At 41.0% G+C, this 25,065-nt stretch overlaps 1 pseudogene; it reads right to left on the reverse strand.

The window, feature by feature from the left end:
• Window positions 1-217: 217 nt before the first annotated feature.
• Window positions 218-4,326, reverse strand: LOC120039083 (annotated as a pseudogene).
• Window positions 4,327-25,065: the final 20,739 nt, after the last annotated feature.

Below are 25,065 nucleotides of genomic sequence, written 5' to 3' on the forward strand. Positions count from 1 at the left end.
GATAAACCTTCAGAAATGTCCGCTGCTGATTTCTTCCAGGTGTCCATAGCGGACACCCTGGTCCTGTGAATCCTGGCCGTGGACAAATTCTCAGTCAGAAACATAAGTCAGAACACAGCCTCTCTATTCTCTCATGTGTTTTCAGGTCCTCTGACTGGGAAAATGTCTTTTCACAATGAGAGCAGTGGTATGTCTTCTCCTCCTGTGTATTAGTATGTTGGAAAGGCTTCTCTCCTGTGTGTGTTCTCTCATGCGTTTTCAGACTCCCTGACCACCTAAAACTCTTTTCACACTGGGAACAGTGGTAGGGCATTTCTCCTGTGTGTATTCTCTCATGCATTTTCAGACTCCCTGACAACCTAAAACTCTTTCCACAGTGAGAACAGTGGTAGGGCTTTTCTCCTGTATGTATTCTCTCATGCGTTTTCAGACTCCCTGACCACCTAAAACTCTTTCCACAGTGAAAACAGTGATACGGCTTTTCTCCTGTGTGTATTCTCTCATGCGTTTTCAGACTCACTAACCACCTAAAACTCTTTCCACAGTGAGAACAGTGGTAGGGCTTTTCTCCTGTATGTATTCTCTCATGCGTTTTCAGACTCCCTGACCACCTAAAACTCTTTCCACAGTGGGAGCAGTGGTGTTGGTTAGGCGTCTCTGGGTCTGTTTCCTCTGAGGAACTCTTCCCGCTGTCAGAGTCTGGTCTCTCTCCTGCCAAAAGACAAACAGATTATTTAGTTAAACAGAGAGACCTGAATGAAGCCTGTATTAAATAAAATTGTCTTCCTATGAGGTTTAATCTAGGCTAAATCCCTCAATAACCTGAGGTCAGTCTTCACAACATTACATCATTAAAAATAAACTTGGTGACGGTGAGATTTAAAAACGAATGATGTAGAGCTCCAAATCTAATCTATCAGGGAATGTCATGATGTCATAATAAGAGCTCTATAATAATAGATAATGTCATGGTTACAGGCTGAGCAGAGCTCTATAATAATAGATAATGTCATGGTTACAGGCTGAACAGAGCTCTGTAATAATAGATAATGTCATGTTTATAGGCTGAACAGAGCTCTATAATAATAGATAATGTCATGTTTATAGGCTGAGCAGAGCTCTATAATAATAGATAATGTCATGTTTATAGGCTGAACAGAGATTTATAATAATAGATAATGTCATGTTTACAGGCTGAGCAGAGCTCTATAATAAATAGATAATGTCATGTTTATAGGCTGAGCAGAGCTCTATAATAATAGATAATGTCATGTTTATAGGCTGAGCAGAGCTCTGTAATAATAGATAATGTCATGTTTATAGGCTGAACAGAGCTCTATAATAATAGATAATGTCATGTTTATAGGCTGAGCAGAGCTCTATAATAATAGATAATGTCATGTTTATAGGCTGAACAGAGATCTATAATAATAGATAATGTCATGTTTATAGGCTGAACAGAGCTCTATAATAATAGATAATGTCATGTTTTAGGCTGAACAGAGATCTATAATAATAGATGATGTCATGTTTTAGGCTGAACAGAGATGGTTGTTTGCCATTCTGTGAGACAATTAAGTTGTGATTTTGTGGTGGGGGGGGGGGACTCTGATGGTATACACATGTTACAGTTAAGCAATAAGACCCGAGGAAGTGTGGTATATGGCCAATATAGCATGGTTAAAGACTGTCCTTAAGCACGACGCAACGCAGAGTGCCTGGATACAGCCCTTAGCCGTGGTATATTGGCCATATATCACAAACCCCTGGGGTGGATTATTGCAATTATAAACTGGTTACCAACGTAATTAGAACAGTAAAAATACATGTTTTGTCATACCCATGGTATACGCCCTGATATACCACGGCTGTCAGCCAATCAGCATTCAGGGCTTTAATCACCCATTTTAAAATGTAGCTTTAACATTATATTATCACATAAATTCCTATAGTACAGAACAACATTTTCAAGTATAGAATTTCAGTAGCATGCTGCTTAAAAACCACACATTCATTAAAAACCTTTAGAGAGTTAGAGCCCGTTTTTAAGACAGTACTTACTGGTGGTAATCAGATCTCCTGACTCCTCTGTCAATATGACCGTTATCTCTCCCTCTTTCTCCTTCTTCACTCCAAAAACTGCATCCTCCTCTTTCTCTTCCTCCTCCTCTTCTTTTACTGTAACATCCTCCTCCTCTTTCACTCTGAACGAGTCTTCCTCTTCCTTCACTGTAACGTCTTTCTCTTCTTCTTTCACTGTAACAGCCTCACCCTCTACTTCTTGTTTTACTGTGACATCCTCTTCTTCCTTCTCCTCTTTCACGACAATGTTCAGCCCCAGAGCTTCTTTCTCCGTCCAGCAGACCTCTTCTTTAACAAGAGTGGGGATGTTTAGGGAGCTCATGGTCGGAGATGTTAGCTAGCTAGTTAGCATTAGCGACTAGCCTAGCGCTAGGCAAATTTAAGACGTCTGCCTGACTAACAACGTAAATATGAAAATAAATGGGGCAACTCGCTATAAAACAGAAGTATGTCTAAAATACATAGGCAAATATGCACTGAAACAGTCTAAAAAGCTTGAATGTTTAGGCCATGTCGCCTAGCAAGCTACTGAAGTGACTGACTCGCTGTTGTTGTTGAAGTGTCCCGTCCACTAGATTATACGTCACACTGGCAGCATCGTCATCAGCTGACTGGAGTGGGTAACGCAGTATAAGGAAATATTTATTTTATTTCCTGACAAACAATTGTATTTTAAAATGTATTTCATTAAATAATATTATATTGATACGTCCAAAGGAAAGCATGTGTTGATTGATTAGTGAAGATGTGTAATGAATGAGAATTTAAACTTTACATCTAACGCTGCATTTAAGGCATTTAATTTAATTTTTCTATCTATTCAATCTAATAGTATCAGTAAAATCTGTTGAAATAAAACCATTGATAAATATACCTAACATAGTACAATCTAATAGCATCAGTAAAATCTGTTGAAATAAAACCACAGATAAATATACCTAACATAGTACATCTATTAAACAATACATCACAATACAGCAGAAATAGTTACACATTATAGAGATCCATTCCTGGATGTACAGGTCTGTTGGATAAACCTTCAGAAATAGTTACACATTATAGAGATCCATTCCTGGATGTACAGGTCTGTTGGATAAACCTTCAGAAATAGTTACACATTATAGAGATCCATTCATGAATGTACAGGTCTGTTGGATAAACCTTCAGAAATAGTTACACATTATAGAGATCCATTCATGGATGTACAGGTCTGTTGGATAAACCATCAGAAATAGTTACACATTATAGATCCATTCATGGATGTACAGGTCTGTTGGATAAACCTTCAGAAATGTCCGCTGCTGATTTCTTCCAGGTGTCCATAGCGGACACCCTGGTCCTGTGAATCCTGGTCGTGGACAAATTCTCAGTCAGAAACACAAGTCAGAACACAGCCTCTCTATTCTCTCATGTGTTTTCAGGTCCTCTGACTGGGAAAATGTCTTTTCACAATGAGAGCAGTGGTATGTCTTCTCCTCCTGTTTATTAGTATGTTGGAAAGGCTTTTCTCCTGTGTGTATTCTCTCATGCTTTTTCAGACTCCCTGACCACCTAAAACTCTTTCCACACTGGGAACATTGGAAAGGTTTTTCTCCTGTGTGTATTCTCTCATGCGTTTTCAGGCTCACTAACCACGTAAAACTGTTTCCACAGTGAGAACAGTGATAAGGCTTTTCTCCTGTGTGTATTCTCTCATGCGTTTTCAGACTCCTTGACCACCTAAAACCCTTTCCACAGTGAGAACAGTGATACGGCTTTTCTCCTGTGTGTATTCTCTCATGCGTTTTCAGACTCCCTGACCACCTAAAACTCTTTCCACAGTGAGAACAGTGATACGGCTTTTCTCCTGTGTGTATTCTCTCATGCGTTTTCAGACTCCTTGACCACCTAAAACCCTTTCCACAGTGAGAACAGTGATACGGCTTTTCTCCTGTGTGTATTCTCTCATGCGTTTTCAGACTCCCTGACCACCTAAAACTCTTTCCACAGTGAGAACAGTGATACGGATTTTCTCCTGTGTGTATTCTCTCATGCGTTTTCAGACTCCTTGACCACCTAAAACTCTTTCCACAGTGAGAACAGTGATACGGCTTTTCTCCTGTGTGTATTCTCTCATGCGTTTTCAGGCTCACTAACCACCTAAAACTCTTTCCACAGTGGGAAACAGTGGTAGGGCTTTTCTCCTGTATGTATTCTCTCATGCATTTTCAGGCTCCCTAACCACCTAAAACTCTTTCCACAGTGGGAGCAGTGGTGTTGGTTAGGCGTCTCTGGGTCTGTTTCCTCTGAGGAACTCTTCCCGCTGTCAGAGTCTGGTCTTTCTCCTGCCAAAAGACAAACAGATTATTTAGTTAAACAGAGAGACCTGAATGAAGCCTGCATTAAATAAAATTGTCTTCCTATGAGGTTTAATCTAGACTAGATCCCTCAATAACCTGAGGTCAGTCTTCACAACATTACATCATTAAAAATAAACTTGGTGACGGTGAGATTTAAAAACAAATGATGTAGAGCTCCAAATCTAATTTCTCAGGGAATGTCATGTTTATAGGCTGAGCAGAGCTCTATAATAATAGATAATGTCATGTTTTAGGCTGAACAGAGATGGTTGTTTGCCATTCTGTGAGACAATTAAGTTGTGATTTTGTGGTGGGGGGGGGACTCTGATGGTATACACATGTTACAGTTAAGCAATAAGACCCGAGGAAGTGTGGTATATGGCCAATATAGCATGGTTAAAGACTGTCCTTAAGCACGACGCAACGAAGAGTGCCTGGATACAGCCCTTAGCCGTGGTATATTGGCCATATATCACAAACCCTGGGGTGGATTATTGCAATTATAAACTGGTTACCAACGTAATTAGAGCAGTAAAAATACATGTTTTGTCATACCCATGGTATACGGCCTGATATACCACGGCTGTCAGCCAATCAGCATTCAGGGCTTTAATCACCCATTTTAAAATGTAGCTTTAACATTATATTATCACATAAATTCCTATAGTACAGAACAACATTTTCAAGTATAGAATTTCAGTAGCATGCTGCTTAAAAACCACACATTCATTCAAAACCTTTAGAGAGTTAGAGCCCGTTTTTAAGACAGTACTTACTGGTGGTAATCAGATCTCCTGACTCCTCTGTCAATATGACCGTTATCTCTCCCTCTTTCTCCTTCTTCACTCCAAAAACTGCATCCTCCTCTTTCTCTTCCTCCTCCTCTTCTTTGACTGTAACATCCTCCTCCTCTTTCACTCTGAACGCGTCTTCCTATTCTTTCACTGAAACGTCTTTCTCTTCTTCTTTCATCGTAACAGCCTCACCCTCTACTTCTTGTTTTACTGTGACAGCCTCTTCTTCCTTCTCCTCTTTCACGACAATGTTCAGCCCCAGAGCTTCTTTCTCCGTCCAGCAGACCACCTCTTCTTTAACTGGAGGGGAGAAGTTTAGGGAGCTCATGGTCGGAGATGTTAGCTAGCTAGTTAGCATTAGCGACTAGCCTAGCGCTAGGCAAATTTAAGACGTCTGTCTGACTAACAACGTAAATATGAAAATAAATGGGGCAACTCGCTATAAAACAGAAGTATGTCTAAAACACAGAGGCAAATATGCACTGAAACAGTCTGAACAGCTTGAATGTTTAGGCCATGTCGCCTAGCAAGCTACTGAAGTGACTGATTCGCTGTTGTTGTTGAAGTGTCCCGTCCACTAGATTATACGTCACACTGGCAGCATCGTCATCAGCTGACTGGAGTGGGTAACGCAGTATAAGGACATTTTTATTTTATTTCCTGACAAAAAATTGTATTTTAAAATGTATTTCATTAAATAATATTATATTGATACGTCCAAAGGAAAGCATGTGTTGATTGATTAGTGAAGATGTGTAATGAATGAGAATTTAAACTTTACATCTAACGCTGCATTTAAGGCAATGTCATATTCATTCAGTCAAACAAACGCTCTGCAGCGTCTGGTTTAACAGTGATCTACGTTCTATGAAAGCTGCTGGGAGCAAACTGGAGAATAGCTAGAGGAAAACAACGCTAACTGTGCATCACCAGGCCCTGGTATATCACCAGACTGCATACAAACCTAACTGCATCCCCAGGCCCTGGTATATCACCAGACGGCATACAAACCTAACTGCATCCCCAAGCCCTGGTATATCACCAGACTGCATACAAACCTAACTGCATCCCCAGTATATCACCAGACTGCATACAAACCTAACTGCATCCCCAGTCCCTGGTATATCACCAGACTGTACAAACCTAACTGCATCCCCAGTCCCTGGTATATCACCAGACTGCATACAAACCTAACTGCATCCCCAGTCCCTGGTATATCACCAGACTACATACAAACCTAACTGCATCCCCAGGCCCTGGTATATCACCAGACTGCATACAAACCTAACTGCATCCATAGTCCCTGGTATATCACCAGACTGCATACAAACCTAACTGCATCCATAGTCCCTGGTATATCACCAGACTGCTGTGACAACCCTCCCACTCTCTCTGCAGAATTCTTTCTCTTTGCTCTTGTTTTCCTTAATAGGATGTCGGTGGGCGGAGCCGGGAGGGTCTTCAGTGAAATGGGACACACCTGGGCTCGGGTGTGTCCCAGGATAAATGCACCTCTTCCCCAGTCATTGAGGAGACTCTCTCCATGCAGACACAGACAGATTTAAGTTGTTTGGGCTCGGGTGTGTCCCAGGATAAATGCACCTCTTCCCCAGTCATTGAGGAGACCCTCTCCATGCAGACACAGACAGATTTAGGTTGTTTGGGCTCGGGTGTGTCCCAGGATAAATGCACCTCTTCCCCAGTCATTGAGGAGACTCTCTCCATGCAGACACAGACATATTTTGGTTGTTTGCGTTGGCACCTTTCAACACCCCTCATTATCACATGTAAACACGTGACCAATCACTTACACTACTGACTAAACACACACCAGTGTTAATTGTATTTACTTTACTTCAGTTAATAAATATATTTTGTTATTCTTTATCTCCACGTTGTCTCACTTTTTGTCACGGTCTTCGAGCCGGTTCGTGACACTATGGTCAGCAAGCTGGAGCCCAACTAATGGAGACCAGATAGAACCCAACTAACAAAACCCAACTAAAACATGACTGCAGATCAAAAGAGACATACAGAATGATGGCAGGGGAAATCCCCAACATCCAAAATAGATGATTCCATGATGGGGAAACAAAGCTTCCTGAAGCATTGACGCTTTACAGCCAATAGTCTCAAAAATAGGTTCATCACTCAAGGCTTTGAGCAACACAGAATTTAGAACAGATAAATGATTAGAGATGACGTCCCACACCGTAGCAGCATAGCCTTTATGTCATTATTATAGATGACATCCCACACCGTAGCAGCATAGCCTTAATGTCATTATTATAGATGACGTCCCACACCGTAGCAGCATAGCCTTTATGTCATTATTATAGATGACATCCCACACCGTAGCAGCATAGCCTTTATGTCATTATTATAGATGACGTCCCACACCGTAGCAGCATAGCCTTTATGTCATTATTATAGATGACATCCCACACCGTAGCAGCATAGCCTTTATGTCATTATTATAGATGACATCCCACACCGTAGCAGCATAGCCTTTATGTCATTATTATAGATGACATCACACACCGTAGCAGCATAGCCTTTATGTCATTATTATAGATGACGTCCCACACCGTAGCAGCATAGCCTTTATGTCATTATTATAGATGACATACCACACAGTAGCAGCATAGCCTTTATGTCATTATTATAGATGACATACCACACCGTAGCACGTAGCAGCATAGCCTTTATGTCATTATTATAGATGACATCCCACACCGTATCAGCATAGCCTTTATGTCATTATTATAGATGACATCCCACACCGTAGCAGCATAGCCTTTATGTCATTATTATAGATGACGTCCCACACCGTAGCAGCATAGCCTTTATGTCATTATTATAGATGACGTCCCACATCGTAGCAGCATAGCCTTTATGTCATTATTATAGATGACGTCCCACACCGTAGCAGCATAGCCTTTATGTCATTATTATAGATGACATCCCACACCGTAGCAGCATAGCCTTTATGTCATTATTATAGATGACATCCCACACCGTAGCAGCATAGCCTTTATGTCATTATTATAGATGACGTCCCACACCGTAGCACGTAGCAGCATAGCCTTTATGTCATTATTATAGATGACGTCCCACACCGTAGCACGTAGCAGCATAGCCTTTATGTCATTATTATAGATGACGTCCCACATCGTAGCAGCATAGCCTTTATGTCATTATTATAGATGACATCCCACACCGTAGCAGCATAGCCTTTATGTCATTATTATAGATGACGTCCCACACCGTAGCAGCATAGCCTTTATGTCATTATTATAGATGACATCCCACACCGTAGCACGTAGCAGCATAGCCTTTATGTCATTATTATAGATGACATCCAACACCGTAGCAGCATAGCCTTTATGTCATTATTATAGATGACATCCCACACCGTAGCAGCATAGCCTTTATGTCATTATTATAGATGACGTCCCACACACCATAGCACGTAGCGGCATAGCCTTTATGTCATTATTATAGATGACATCCCACACCGTAGCAGCATAGCCTTTATGTCATTATTATAGATGACATCCCACAACGTAGCAGCATAGCCTTTATGTCATTATTATAGATGACATCCCACACCGTAGCAGCATAGCCTTTATGTCATTATTATAGATGACATCCCACACTGTAGCAGCATAGCCTTTATGTCATTATTATAGATGACGTCCCACACCGTAGCAGCATAGCCTTTATGTCATTATTATAGATGACATCCCACACCGTAGCAGCATAGCCTTTATGTCATTATTATAGATGACATCCCACACCGTAGCACGTAGCAGCATAGCCTTTATGTCATTATTATAGATGACATCCCACACCGTAGCAGCATAGCCTTTATGTCATTATTATAGATGACATCCCACACCGTAGCAGCATAGCCTTTATGTCATTATTATAGATGACGTCCCACACCGTAGCAGCATAGCCTTTATGTCATTATTATAGATGACGTCCCACACCGTAGCAGCATAGCCTTTATGTCATTATTATAGATGACATCCCACACCGTAGCAGCATAGCCTTTATGTCATTATTATAGATGACATCCCACACCGTAGCAGCATAGCCTTTATGTCATTATTATAGATGACGTCCCACACCGTAGCAGCATAGCCTTTATGTCATTATTATAGATGACATCCCACACCGTAGCAGCATAGCCTTTATGTCATTATTATAGATGACGTCCCACACACCGTAGCAGCATAGTATTTATGTCATTATTAAAGATGACATCCCACACCGCAGCAGCATAGCCTTTATGTCATTATTATAGATGACGTCCCACACCGTAGCAGCATAGCCTTTATGTCATTATTATAGATGACGTCCCACACCGTAGCAGCATAGCCTTTATGTCATTATTATAGATGACATCCCACACCGTAGCAGCATAGCCTTTATGTCATTATTATAGATGACATCCCACACCGTAGCAGCATAGCCTTTATGTCATTATTATAGATGACATCCCACACCTTAGCAGCATAGCCTTTATGTCATTATTATAGATGACATCCCACACCGTAGCACGTAGCAGCATAGCCTTTATGTCATTATTATAGATGACATCCCACACCGTAGCAGCATAGCCTTTATGTCATTATTATAGATGACATCCCACACCGTAGCAGCATAGCCTTTATGTCATTATTATAGATGACATCCCACACCGTAGCAGCATAGCCTTTATGTCATTATTATAGATGACGTCCCACACCGTAGCAGCATAGCCTTTATTGCATTATTATAGATGACATCCCACACCGTAGCAGCATAGCCTTTATGTCATTATTATAGATGACATCCCACACCGTAGCAGCATAGCCTTTATGTCATTATTATAGATGACATCCCACACCGTAGCAGCATAGCCTTTATGTCATTATTATAGATGACATCCCACACCGTAGCAGCATAGCCTTAATGTCATTATTATAGATGACGTCCCACACCGTAGCAGCATAGCCTTTATGTCATTATTATAGATGACATCCCACACCGTAGCAGCATAGCCTTTATGTCATTATTATAGATGACATCCCACACCGTAGCAGCATAGCCTTTATGTCATTATTATAGATGACATCCCTCATACCGTAGCAGCATAGCCTTTATGTCATTATTATAGATGACATCCCACACCGTAGCAGCATAGCCTTTATGTCATTATTATAGATGACGTCCCACACCGTAGCAGCAAAGCCTTTATGTCATTATTATAGATGACATCCCACATCGTAGCAGCATAGCCTTTATGTCATTATTATAGATGACATCCCACACCGTAGCAGCATAGCCTTTATGTCATTATTATAGATGACATCCCACATCGTAGCAGCAAAGCCTTTATGTCATTATTATAGATGACATCCCACACCGTAGCAGCATAGCCTTTATGTCATTATTATAGATGACATCCCACACCGTAGCAGCATAGCCTTTATGTCATTATTATAGATGACATCCCACACCGTAGCAGCATAGCCTTTATGTCATTATTATAGATGACATCCCACACCGTAGCAGCATAGCCTTTATGTCATTATTATAGATGACGTCCCACACCGTAGCAGCATAGCCTTTATGTCATTATTATAGATGACATCCCACACCGTAGCAGCATAGCCTTTATGTCATTATTATAGATGACATCCCACACCGTAGCAGCATAGCCTTAATGTCATTATTATAGATGACGTCCCACACCGTAGCAGCATAGCCTTTATGTCATTATTATAGATGACATCCCACACCGTAGCAGCATAGCCTTTATGTCATTATTATAGATGACATCCCACACCGTAGCAGCATAGCCTTTATGTCATTATTATAGATGACATCCCTCATACCGTAGCAGCATAGCCTTTATGTCATTATTATAGATGACATCCCACACCGTAGCAGCATAGCCTTTATGTCATTATTATAGATGACGTCCCACACCGTAGCAGCAAAGCCTTTATGTCATTATTATAGATGACATCCCACATCGTAGCAGCATAGCCTTTATGTCATTATTATAGATGACATCCCACACCGTAGCAGCATAGCCTTTATGTCATTATTATAGATGACATCCCACATCGTAGCAGCAAAGCCTTTATGTCATTATTATAGATGACATCCCACACCGTAGCAGCATAGCCTTTATGTCATTATTATAGATGACATCCCACACCGTAGCAGCATAGCCTTTATGTCATTATTATAGATGACATCCCACACCGTAGCAGCATAGCCTTTATGTCATTATTATAGATGACGTCCCACACCGTAGCAGCATAGCCTTTATGTCATTATTATAGATGACATCCCACATCGTAGCAGCATAGCCTTTATGTCATTATTATAGATGACATCCCACATCGTAGCATGTAGCAGCATAGCCTTTATGTCATTATTATGGATGACATCCCACACCGTAGCAGCATAGCCTTTATGTCATTATTATAGATGACATCCCACACCGTACTACGTAGCAGCATAGCCTTTATGTCATTATTATAGATGACATCCCACATCGTAGCAGCATAGCCTTTATGTCATTATTATAGATGACATCCCACACCGTAGCAGCATAGCCTTTATGTCATTATTATAGATGACATCCCACACCGTACTACGTAGCAGCATAGCCTTTGTGTCACTTACTAAACCACTGGCCGTGTTTGAGAGCATCAAATCCATGCTGTATTGTGGGTAAATGGTGACTGGCTGACTGATTTATAAATAATAATGAGTAGTTATTTATGATGCAAGGTGATTTGTAGATCAGTCAGTCGCCTGCAGTATCGAACCAGCACAATACTAAACCAATCAGGTGGTTGTTCGATTAAACGAATCTCCAGACGTCATTGATGACGTGCTGCTGATATAGTGATACAGGCATCGGCACACTGCTTTGAAGTTTACTGCTTAGCGATTTGGACGCATGCCTCGTAGCTCCGGTATCAAACGTAACATCCCTACCGAAAAGTTGACAAAACAAAAAAGGAGCAAGCAGATTGATTTCCTCTGTCGTTTTGTGCCCACGGCAAGAAGTCACCAGAGCCCACCGTGCTAACGGGTTCCCACTAGATAACACAACCACACAGTTAATGAAAAGCATGAGGTGAAGCTTGAGCTAGATATCAACCTATCGAGCTAATGTGACCTTCCTGGTCTCTCAAGTCAGTGAGTCAACACAGGAAGGAGCAATGGATGGATAGTTCATTTATTTCCAAAGCTGCAATGATGGGACACACACAGTCTGGATGAATGATCAGTAGTGACGGGATATAAATAGCACTCCCACAGCAATTCTACATAAATCTGCCCTAGAATATACTAACAAAAAAACAATTGAAATGTCTATCAAAGTCATTGTGATCGTATAGTGGATTTAACAACAATTCAACAGATGGCGGTGTGCGATTTTAAGGCAATGCTGTTAGTGTGACGTATAATCTAGTGGACAGAACGCAATGCTGTTAGTGTGACGTATAATCTAGTGGACGGAACGCTTCTTTCAGCAGCAGCAACAGTTAGTCCGCCACCTCGGTAGCTTGCTAGACAAAATAGCCGAACCCATAAAGCTCTTTAGACGCTATAGTGTATATTAGCCACTGTGTTTTAAACCCTCGTCTGTCGTCTAGTTAGTAAGTTATATTATTTCATTTCATATTTACGGTGTTGTTGTTATTATTCAGCTGGCGGGCTGGTTAAGTTAGCATTAGCCTAGCTAGCTAACATCTCCGACCATGAGTTCACTAAATTACTCTCTTCCTGCTGAAGAAGAGACGGTCTGCTGGACGGAGAAAGAAGCTCTCATCAAAGAGGAGGAGGAAGAGAAGGATGTTACAATACAAAAACAAGTAGAGGGTGAGGCTGTTACAGGGAAAGAAGAAGAGAAAGACGTTGCAGTGAAAGAAGAGGAAGACTCGTTCAGAGTGAAAGAGGAGGAGGGTGTTACAGTTAAAGATGAGGAGGACTCCGTTTTTGAAGTGAAAGCGGAGGAGGGGGAGATTACGGTCTCATCGGAAGAAGAAGAGGAGGAGGAAACTGGATATCTGGGCCCGATTTCCCAAACGCAATTTAAGGCATCCAGTGGTTCTAAAGATGAACTTAGCCATAAGATGGTTTTGAGAAACCGGGCCGTGATTACCACTGGTAAGTACTGTCTTAAAAACAGGTACAAACTCTGCAGTTGTTGAACTGATGTTTGGTGTTAAAGGGGAAATCTGCAATTGCTACATCCATATTTTGACTTTTAAATTATTTATTTATAGCCATTGATTCTTGAAGAATATAACACATGCCTCATGAGCTTAGTTAAACTGTTGTACCCCATCAGAACCCAGAATAAGCTTTTTTTACTCCAATGTTTAGAAACAATGTATATCAACAGCCTCAACATGGTTAACTATAATGTTGATATCATGGATGGTCAGTCCTTTCATCCATAGGTCTGTCTATGAATTTGAGAGTAGTTAAATGTCTCCAGGCCCATCATCATCTTATTACCAAAACAGTGGTGGAATGACTGCTTTGTTATTGTTTCAACTTCAGATTGGTTGATTGATGTGTGGCTTTTTAAAAGGGACAACCTAGTATTTAAACAGCAACAAAATGGCTGTCAAGAGACTTGGTTTGGTTAACAGCTGAGGGATGGGGTCTGGAGAAATGTAACCACTCTCAAATTCATAGAGAAAGCTATTGTAGCAGCCGTAACCCAACACCTAGCGACCTCGTCAAGAAGTTCAGACATCTTGGCGTAACAGTTATAAGGTGTTGGCTTGACAGTCACTGGACCCAGGTTTGAGTTCAGCTCAGGGCTACCCCCTGTATTCACTACACTATGAATACAAGGACTGGCCATCCATGATGTCATAATGATAGTTTAACCAGGTTTCTAGGCTATATGTTATATTCTAGAATTCGTCCATGATGTCATAATGATAGTGTAACCAGGTTTCTAGGCTATATAGTATATTCTAGAATTCATCCATGAGGTCATAATGATAGTTTAACCAAGTTTCTAGAATATATAGTATGTTCTAGATTTCATCTATGATGTCATAGTGATAGTTTAACCAGGTTTCTAGGATATATAGTATATTCTAGAATTCATCCATGATGTCATAATGATAGTTTAACCATGTTTCTAGGATATATAGTATATTCTAGAATTCATCCATAATGCCATAATGATAGTTTAACCAGGTTTCTAGGATATATAGTATATTCTAGAATTCATCCATGATGTCATAATGATAGGTTAACCAGGTTTCTAGGCTATATAGTACATTCTAGAATTGCCAGTGAAGATTTCCTGTGGAGGCAAATTATTAGAGCTGTTAAGTCATTGTATAATATTCAGCCAATTTTTTTTCATGCCCTTACATTAAAGGCAAGACATACCTAGATGCAATTACTTTCATGAATTGGTTTGAAACCTTTGTTTTAAACCCTTCTCAAAGTTGGTGCCTTGGTGGATTTGTAAAAAATGGTTTGTCATGAATCACTATTTTTTTATTTAATAGTAACCTTTATTTAACTAGGCAAGTCAGTTAAGAACAAATTCTTATTTACAATGACTGCCTACCCTGGACGACGCTGGGCCAATTGTACAACGCTCTATGGGACTCCCAATCACGGCCGGTTGTGATACAGCCTGAATTTGATCCAGGGTGTCTGTTGTGACGCCTCAAGCACTGAGATGCAGTGTCCGCTGCGCCACTCGGGAGCCCCAAAATCATGTTCTAGTGCTGTCCCCAACTTGACCAAGAGTCATCTGTTCTTTCTACCAATCGCCCCATGTGTTTTTATAAAATCTATATGTACTGAACTTGTCTGATGCTTTAAGCATGCTGTCTGATTAAATAAATATGACACACAAATGACCAGAGGGAGCCGGTCGTCAACATAACCTGACCAGAGGGAGCCGGTCGTCAACATAACCTGACCAGAGGGAGCCGGTCGTCAACATAACCTGACCAGAGGGAGCCGGTCGTCAACATAACCTGACCAGAGGGAGCCGGTCGTCAACATAACCTGACCAGAGGGAGCCGGTCGTCAACATAACCTGACCAGAGGGAGCCGGTCGTCAACATAACCTGACCAGAGGGAGCCGGTCGTCAACATAACCCGACCAGAGGGAGCCGGTCGTCAACATAACCCGACCAGAGGGAGCCGGTCGTCAACATAACCCGACCAGAGGGAGCCGGTCGTCAACACAACCCGACCAGAGGGGGCCGGTCGTCAACACAACCCGACCAGAGGGTGCCGGTCGTCAGCACAACCCGACCAGAGGGTGCCGGTCGTCAGCACAACCCGACCAGAGGGGGCCGGTCGTCAGCACAACCCGACCAGAGGGGGCCGGTCGTCAACACAACCCGACCAGAGGGGGCCGGTCGTCAACACAACCCGACCAGAGGGGGCCGGTCGTCAACACAACCCGACCAGAGGGGGCCGGTCGTCAACACAACCCGACCAGAGGGGGCCGGTCGTCAACATAACCCGACCAGAGGGGGCCGGTCGTCAACATAACCCGACCAGAGGGGGCCGGTCGTCAACATAACCCGACCAGAGGGGGCCGGTCGTCAACATAACCCGACCAGAGGGGGCCGGTCGTCAACATAACCCGACCAGAGGGGGCCGGTCGTCAACATAACCCGACCAGAGGGGGCCGGTCGTCAACATAACCCGACCAGAGGGAGCCGCTCGTCAACATAACCCGACCAGAGGGAGCCGCTCGTCAACATAACCCGACCAGAGGGAGCCGCTCGTCAACATAACCCGACCAGAGGGAGCCGCTCGTCAACATAACCCGACCAGAGGGAGCCGCTCGTCAACATAACCCGACCAGAGGGATTCACCCCTCCGCTGCTGGACTTCGTAAATTCTGCCGTTCTGCTACTTAAGTTTTCAGTAGTAGACTAATAGTCTACAGATAGATAGACTATTTCAAACAAAAGACAATTAATAAATTGACAAAACTGACGCATCTTGTAGGATCAGGTCTGGGTGGTCTGCAGGGGGCCGTTTCATTTACTATCCGTTTGGGTCGGCATCGGGAATGATTGTATTTCCCCAACTTGTACCGAAGTTGAATGACTGAAAGGGAGTGTAACTTTGATTATAATTGCACTTCCCTGAAGGAGGGAAATGAGGTACAACACCTGTTTGTCCTCGCCCTTTCCTGTGTCGGTGAAGAGCGGTATTAAAGAGCAGAATAAATCCAAGCCTCTCATCACCTGTGGGTGGTGGGGCTTCCAGCAAGGCGTGGATTTGATCGTATGTTGTACCTAGTTTCCCTCCTTCAGGGAACAGTAGTTATAGTCATAACGTTACGCTTGTCATATGATGAACTTCAACTTAAATACGGGATATTGCTGTCGGACAATTTTTTTGTATTCTGAAATGCACTCGACCCACTTATCATTTAGTGGCTCCTTATGTTACGCTGGAAAACAGTTTTCATGGGCACAGAAATACTAAATAATTTCAGAGTTTGCTAAATCCAATGGTTTTTAACTGAGTCATCTTGTAATCCAAGATGGCGTGTAGCAGTAAGACGTGTTTGTTGTTGTAAATGTTATCTTTTTTTGTATATATTGCAATATATTTCAATCTCTTTTTCCATTTTTTTAATTACATATACCTTCCGGCAACCCGCCTCACCCAATGTGATACGGATCTGCTATTTTTTTTAGACCTTATAGCTAGAACCTCCATCAGAAGCTAGCCATCAGAAGCTAATTAGCTACTAGCTATTTAGTCATTGTTAGCCACTGCTAGCGGCCTTTCCCTTTTTTTAGCTCAGACACCAGCCGCTTTTAGCCTGGATAATACCTGCCAGTCTGCACTGCGCGATATCAACCCTGAGCATATCGGACTGTTTTTCTCCACTACATCACCGTATTACTGCCGTAAGCTCTGGACCATTACACCAGATAATCGCAGCTGGCTAGCTGCTACCGAGTGGCCCAGCCTCGAAGCTAGCCTTGAGCCAGGCCCATCTCCCGGCCTGCTCAGTGGACCCTATGATCACTCGGCTACACAGCTGATGTCTCCCAGACTCTTCACTAAGACGACTAGAAGCCACTACATTACCGCATTCCTGCCGTAAGCTCTGGACCTTTGCACCGGATTGGCTATAGTGGCTAACGCCCTTGTCCCGAAGCTAGCACCAGTTAGCCTCGAGCCAGGTGCATCTCCCGGCTAGCAAACAAATAACTCCAGCTACAATACCTCTTTTGCCAATTGGCCTGGACCCTTTGTCGACACAATGCCCCGCCGATCCATCACGACTGGTCTGCCGACTCAATTCCGTCAGATGTGCTCTCAACCGGCCTTTGACAGACGTCAGTGACACCTTGTCCCGAAGCTAGCACTAGTTAGCCTCGACCCAGGCGCGGCTCCCGGCTAGCATAGTAACGACTACCTAACGGCTTCCCTGGTTCATATATTGCTGTTCACTGGACCCTATGATCACTTGGCTACATAGCTGATGCCTGCTGGACTGTTCATTAACCTTTTCTCAATAGGGGGTGCTGTTTTCACTTTGTAAAAATTTCGTTCCCAAATTAAACTGCCTCGTACTCAATTCTTGCTCGTACAATATGCATATTATTATTACTATTGGATAGAAAACACTCTAGTTTCTAAATCCGTTTGAATTATATCTGTGAGTAAAACAGAACTCATTTTGCAGCAAACTTCCTGACAGGAAGTGAGAAATCTGAAATCAGGCAGTCTGTTCTAGGGTCAGTTTATTAATTTGCATGTGTTCTATTGGTCGACATGCACTGCATACGCCTTCCACTAGATGTCAACAGGCAGTGAGAGAAGAAATGGAGTGTATAACTTGATCTGAGGTTGAATAAGAGCTGTTGGCATGACGTGACACCAATTTCCTGTTTTCTGGAATGCGCGGGAAGGGACCGGGTATTGCCTTCTGAAAAGCTGTCGTTATAGACGGCTAATATCTCCGGCTTTGATTTGATAAATGTGACAATATCATCGTAAAGAATGTTTTTTTCAATATAGTTTTATTAGATTATTGAAATTTTTTCGGGACGTTAGGTGTGTTGCGTTGTCTGCGTTTGTTGACGATGGAGAGCTTCGCGCCACTTCGCTAGTGTGCTTGCTAATTCAAGAGGGGAAAATACCATTCTAAAACCAAACAAAGATTGTTCCCATTCCCGTCACATCATCATTTATCACTCCAGTGTTAATTTGCTAAATTGTAATTACTTCGCTACTATGGCCTATTTATTGCCTTACATTTACATTTTTTACATTTAAGTCATTTAGCAGACGCTCTTATTTTACAAATTGGAAAGTTCATACATATTCATCCTGGTCCCCCCGTGGGAAATGAACCCACAACCCTGGCGTTGCAAGCGCCATGCTCTACCAACTGAGCTACACGGGACCTTACCTTCGTACTCCATTTGCACACACTGTATATAGATGTTTCTATGGTGATATTGACTGTACGCTTGTTTATGTGTAACTCTGTTTTTGTCACACTGCTTTGCTTTATCTTGGCCAGGTTGCAGTTGTACATGAGAACTTGTTCTCAACTGGCCGACCTGGATAAACTATCATTATGACATCATACCTGGTTAAACTATCATTATGACATCATACCTGGTTAAACTATCATTATGACATCATGGCCGACCTGTTTAAATAAAGGTTAAGTAAATATAAAATTATAATACAAAAAATGTAGCAGCAGTATAGACCTAGTCTGTTCATTATATACATGATGTATTGTTACACCATGTAGGAGCAGTATAGACCTAGTCTGTTCATTATATACATCTAGATGATGTATTGTTACACCGTGTAGGAGCAGTATAGACCTAGTCTGTTCATTATATACATGATGTATTGTTACACCATGTAGGAGCAGTATAGACCTAGTCTGTTCATTATATACATGATGTATTGTTACACCATGTAGGAGCAGTATAGACCTAGTCTGTTCATTATATACATCTAGATGATGTATTGTTACACCGTGTAGGAGCAGTATAGACCTAGTCTGTTCATTATATACATGATGTATTGTTACACCATGTAGGAGCAGTATAGACCTAGTCTGTTCATTATATACATCTAGATGATGTATTGTTACACCATGTAGGAGCAGTATAGACCTAGTCTGTTCATTATATACATCTACATGATGTATTGTTACACCATGTAGGAGCAGTATGGACCTAGTCTGTTCATTATATACATCTACATGATGTATTGTTACACCATGTAGGAGCAGTATAGTCCTAGTCTGTTCATTACATACATCTACGTGATGTATTGTTACACCATGTAGGAGCAGTATGGACCTAGTCTGTTCATTACATACATCTATATGATGTATTGTTACACCATGTAGGAGCAGTATGGACCTAGTCTGTTCATTATATACATCTACATGATGTATTGTTACACCACGTAGGAGCAGTATAGACCTAGTCTGTTCATTATATACATCTACATGATGTATTGTTACACCATGTAGGAGCAGTATGGACCTAGTCTGTTCATTATATACATCTACATGATGTATTGTTACACCATGTAGGAGCAGTATAGACCTAGTCTGTTCATTATATACATCTACATGATGTATTGTTACACCATGTAGGAGCAGTATAGACCTAGTCTGTTCATTATATACATCTACATGATGTATTGTTACACCATGTAGGAGCAGTATAGACCTAGTCTGTTCATTATATACATCTACATGATGTATTGTTACACCACGTAGGAGCAGTATAGACCTAGTCTGTTCATTATATACATCTACATGATGTATTGTTACACCATGTAGGAGCAGTATAGACCTAGTCTGTTCATTATATACATCTACATGATGTATTGTTACACCATGTAGGAGCAGTATAGACCTAGTCTGTTCATTATATACATCTATATGATGTATTGTTACACCATGTAGGAGCAGTATAGACCTACAGTAGCTAGCTGCTAATTTAGATGTAGTATGACTTAATGAAACTGCCTTAAATATGCTGTGGTAAACATTTTTTATCCGCACTAATCAATCAACACATTCCTGTCTTTGTATGTCTCAATATTATGGTATTATTTAATTAAATCCATTTACAATAATCTTTGTCTGAAAATAAAATATGATCCTCAACTGCGTTTCCCCTCCAGTCAGCAGACGGCGATGTGCGTCTTTCAGGCGACGCTGCCAGCGTGACGTATAATCTAGTGGACGGTTCTTCATAAACAGCTCGTCAACCACCTCGGTAGCTTGCTAGCCAACAGAGCCGAAAGATTCAAGCTATTTATACGCTTTCGGTCTATATTACCTACTGTGTTTTAGACACACTTCTGTCGTATCTACTTGTTAACCTATTTAATTTAATATTACGTTATTTTGTATTAGTCAGCTATAGTAGCTGGCTGGTTAAAACTTCTTGTCAATAGGGGGGCGCTGTTTCCACTTTTGAAAAAATCTTGCCCAAATTAAAATGCCTCATACTCTATTCTTGCTCGTACAATATGCATATTATTATTACTATTGGATAGAAAACACTCAAGTTTCTAAAACCGTTTGAATTATATCTGTGAGTAAAACAGAACTCATTCTGCAGCAAACTTCCTGACAGGAAGTGACAAATCCGAAATCGAGCCTCTGTTTCAGGGCTCCCCTATTAATTGCCTTGAAATCTATGGATAGACATGCACTTCATACGCCTTCCACTAGATGTCAATAGGCTGTGAGAGTTGAAATGGGGTGTCTCGCTTGATCTGAGGCCGAACAAGACCTCTTGGCATGACGTGACCACTTTTCTCTTTGTGCAGCAACACGCGGGAAGGGACCTTGCATTGCCTTCTGAAAAGTGTTCGGTATAGACGTGTAATATCTCCGGCTTTGATTTTACTTGATAAATGTGACAATATCATCGTAAAGTATGTTTTTTCAATATAGTTTTATCAGAATTTTCACCGTTTATCGGGGGGTTTGGCGTATTGCATTGTTTGCGTCAACGGATTTTGGACAGCTTAGCACCACTTGGCTAGCTTTGGCTGCTAATTCTATAGGAGAAGAGGACATTCTAAAACCAAAAAACGATTGTTCTGGACAAAGGACCCCTTGTACAAGATTCTGATGGAAGATCAGCAAAAAGTAGGACCCATTTATGATGTTATTTCGTATTTCTGTTGAAAAAGTTTAGTATTGTTATCCAGCGTTTTGGCGGGCGCTGTCTCGCTATCACGTTATAACGTAAGCTGTATGTCGTACTAAAGTTATTTTTTAAAATCTAACATGGCGATTGCATTAAGAACTAGTGTATCTTTCATTTGCTTAACAACATGTATTTTTTATTGAAGTGTTTGGGTATTTGATTAGATAGGTGCCTCCAAGATTTCTCCGGACAATATTTCTGCAATTTCACCATATATTCACATTGTAAAACCACGATTTGTGCCGCTAAATATGCAAATTTTCGAACAAACCATATATGTATTGTGTAATATGATGTTATAGGACTGTCATCTGATGAAGTTTGCGAAGGTTAGTGAATAAATGTATATCTTTTGCTGTTTTTTTCGCTATCGCTACCGTTGCGTTGAATGAATGCGGTTGTGTGGCTGGCTACTGTAGTAAGCTAATATAATGCTATATTGTGTTTTCGCTGTAAAACACTTAAAAAATCTGAAATATTGGCTGGATTCACAAGATGTTTGTCTTTCATTTGCTGTACACCATGTATTTTTCATAAATGTTTTATGATGAGTATTTAGGTATTTCACGTTGGTCTCTGTAGTTATTCTAGCTGCTTTGGTGAAAGTTGTGATGGTGGCTGCAATGTAAAACTATGATTTATACCTGAAATATGCACATTTTTCGAACAAAACATATGCTATACAATAAATATGTTATCAGACTGTCATCTGAAGTTATTTCTTGGTTAGTGACTTTATATCTCTATTTGGTCAAATTTGTGATAGCTACCTATGCGGTAAAAAAATTGTGAAAATATGCGGTTGAGTCTTTTGCTATCGTGGTTAGCTAATAGAAATACATATTGTGTTTTCGCTGTAAAACATTTTAAAAATTAGAAATGATGGCTGGATTCACAAGATGTTTATCTTTCATTTGCTGTATTGGACTTGTGATTTCATGAAAATTAAATTATATGATATCCCTGTCGCGTTAAGCTAGGCTATGCTAGTCAGCTTTTTTGATGGGGGGGATCCCGGATCCGGGGTTGTGACCAGGTAAAGGTTACACAGAAAGGGGCATATATTGGAGACCAAAAGTCGTCTGGCACACTGCTTAGAGTTTCAACAACATGAATAACTTATTTCTAGTCTACAATCATCGATGTTACTACTAAAATATGACTTCTTGCTAATTTTAAGACAATTGTCAAATAATTTTAACATTCATTACAGACGTCAATTGTTGTACAACATCATGGCTACGCTGTTGGCATCACCTTTTACAGTGGATTTCCACTGTTGTGGGCCTTTAATCATCTGACTTTGTTGTTCACACAGGAGAGAGACGGGACTATCGTGGATCCTCTGGGGAGCCTCAACAACCTCATGATGCTGACGAGGCAGAGAAGAGTCTCTCCAGATCAGAACGCCTCAATAAACACCTGCAGAGATCCACAGGGAAGAGAACTCACTGCTGCTCTGACTGTGGGAAGAGATTCACCTCATCAGGCATTAGAAGTCATCAGAGAACACACACAGGAGAGAAATCTTATAGCTGTGATCAATGTGGGAAGAGTTTTACTACTTCTGGCTCTCTGACAGTACACCAGAGAATACACACAGGAGATAAACCTTATAGCTGTGTTCAATGTGGGAAGAGTTTTACTACATCTAGCAATCTGACTATACACCAGAGAACACACACAGGAGAGAAACCTTATAGCTGTGATCAATGTGGGAAGAGTTTTACTACTTCTGGCTATCTGACAGTGCACCAGAGAACACACACAGGAGAGAAACCTTATAGCTGTGATCAATGTGGGAAGAGTTTTTGTCAATCTAGTGATCTGACAGTGCACCAGAGAACACACACAGGAGAGAAACCGTATAGCTGTGATCAATGTGGGAAGAGTTTTACTACATCTGGCTATCTGACAGTGCACCAGAGAACACACACAGGAGAGAAACCTTATAGCTGTGATCAATGTGGGAAGAGTTTTACTACTTCTGGCTATCTGACTTTACACCAGAGAACACACACAGGAGATGAACTTTATAGCTGTGATCAATGTGGGAAGAGTTTTGTTAAATCTGACCAGCTCACAGTACACCAGAGAATACACACAGGAGAGAAACCCTTTAGCTGTGGTCAATGTGGGAAGAGTTTTACTGCATCTAGCCAGCTGACATTACACCAGAGAACACACACAGGAGAGAAAGCTTATAGCTGTGATCAATGTGGGAAGAGATACTCTGGTAAAAGATCTCTGATCAAACATCAGAAAATACATGGAGTTTTTTCATGATAATAATTAAATAATGTCACAATGTAGATTCTTTTAGCATCGTAGTAGAAGTATTTTAATGAATGTCAATGTAGAACCCTAAATGTTTGCCCCCTGTTCAATTGATTTTAGCCTCAGGGAAAGAATCCAGGCTCTGAACTGAAAGAGTATTATTTATGAGATTTATCAAAAAGTGACTAACAAAAAAGAGCTGTGTTACACTTACCATGTTGGTGACCCACTGGAATCAAAATGCAACACTTCAAACTTTTTCTTCATATTGGTTATTCATTTGGACACGTTAAAACTGTGTTTTGACATTGCACTATTCCCATTTAGCAAAATGTAATTGAAAAGACATTGAAAATAAGACCATGATCCCCGACGTCCAATATATGTTCGGTTGTAGTTGAAAGTGAAAGTTAAAAATATGTATTTTCGGGTCGTTTTTTTCAATGACTTGAAAACAACTTAATTTCAACAAACTTGCAGCCTAAACACATGGACGCACTATAATAAATTGGTCTATAATCAATTTTATTAACAATCCTACATCACTCCAGTATTTCTTGACAACATTCAAATGCAGATTGTCTTTATTCCACTACTGAAGAAGCATGACTCAAATCACCTCATATTTCAAACATTCAGCCTGACAAAAGATACATGTTTTATTATTCCATGCCTCACCATTAAGTTAATTATTGCCAATACATATTAACAAAGGGGTGAACATCTGGTTTTGATATTTCATATTATGTAACATTTACTAATCCTAGTTATTCATGCAACCAACTTGACATTTTTGGGTACAATTATATTGACATTGTTACCCTGCTTTTATAATATCAGGGTTCATTCTCAGATGTGCCAACCCAAATGTACTAGAGCATGACATTGGGGACTTTATATCCAACAACATGCCTATCTAGTGATCCCTGAAAAGAGAGTGAAGCTCCACAGTGAGGTGGAAAGTTACTACAGATATCGCAGGAGTTTCCTCTTGAAATCAGACATGTCTGTCGTAAGGACAACTTGGTTGCTGATTATCAAGGGTGGGCAGTCAAAAGATTTGTGTTTTGCATTTAGCCAGTGAGTTACCATGATCACAATTTATTTTGACACGTTTTTCCCGTGTTGGAGATTAGTTTTATCTCTTATTCTTTTCTGTGTTTTTTTGAAACGGCACTGTTAGGGGCTCGTAAGTAAGAGTTCCAGTGTTGTATCCGGCGCATGTGACTAATACAATTTGATTTGAGTTTTGTTTGGGCTCGTTCCAAGGGGACGAGAGTTCTAGAAGCTAGTGGGTTTTAGGAAGACGAGAGTTCT

This window comes from Salvelinus namaycush, unplaced genomic scaffold, assembly GCF_016432855.1.
Source record: "Salvelinus namaycush isolate Seneca unplaced genomic scaffold, SaNama_1.0 Scaffold252, whole genome shotgun sequence".
In the NCBI taxonomy this organism is placed as follows: domain Eukaryota; kingdom Metazoa; phylum Chordata; class Actinopteri; order Salmoniformes; family Salmonidae; genus Salvelinus; species Salvelinus namaycush.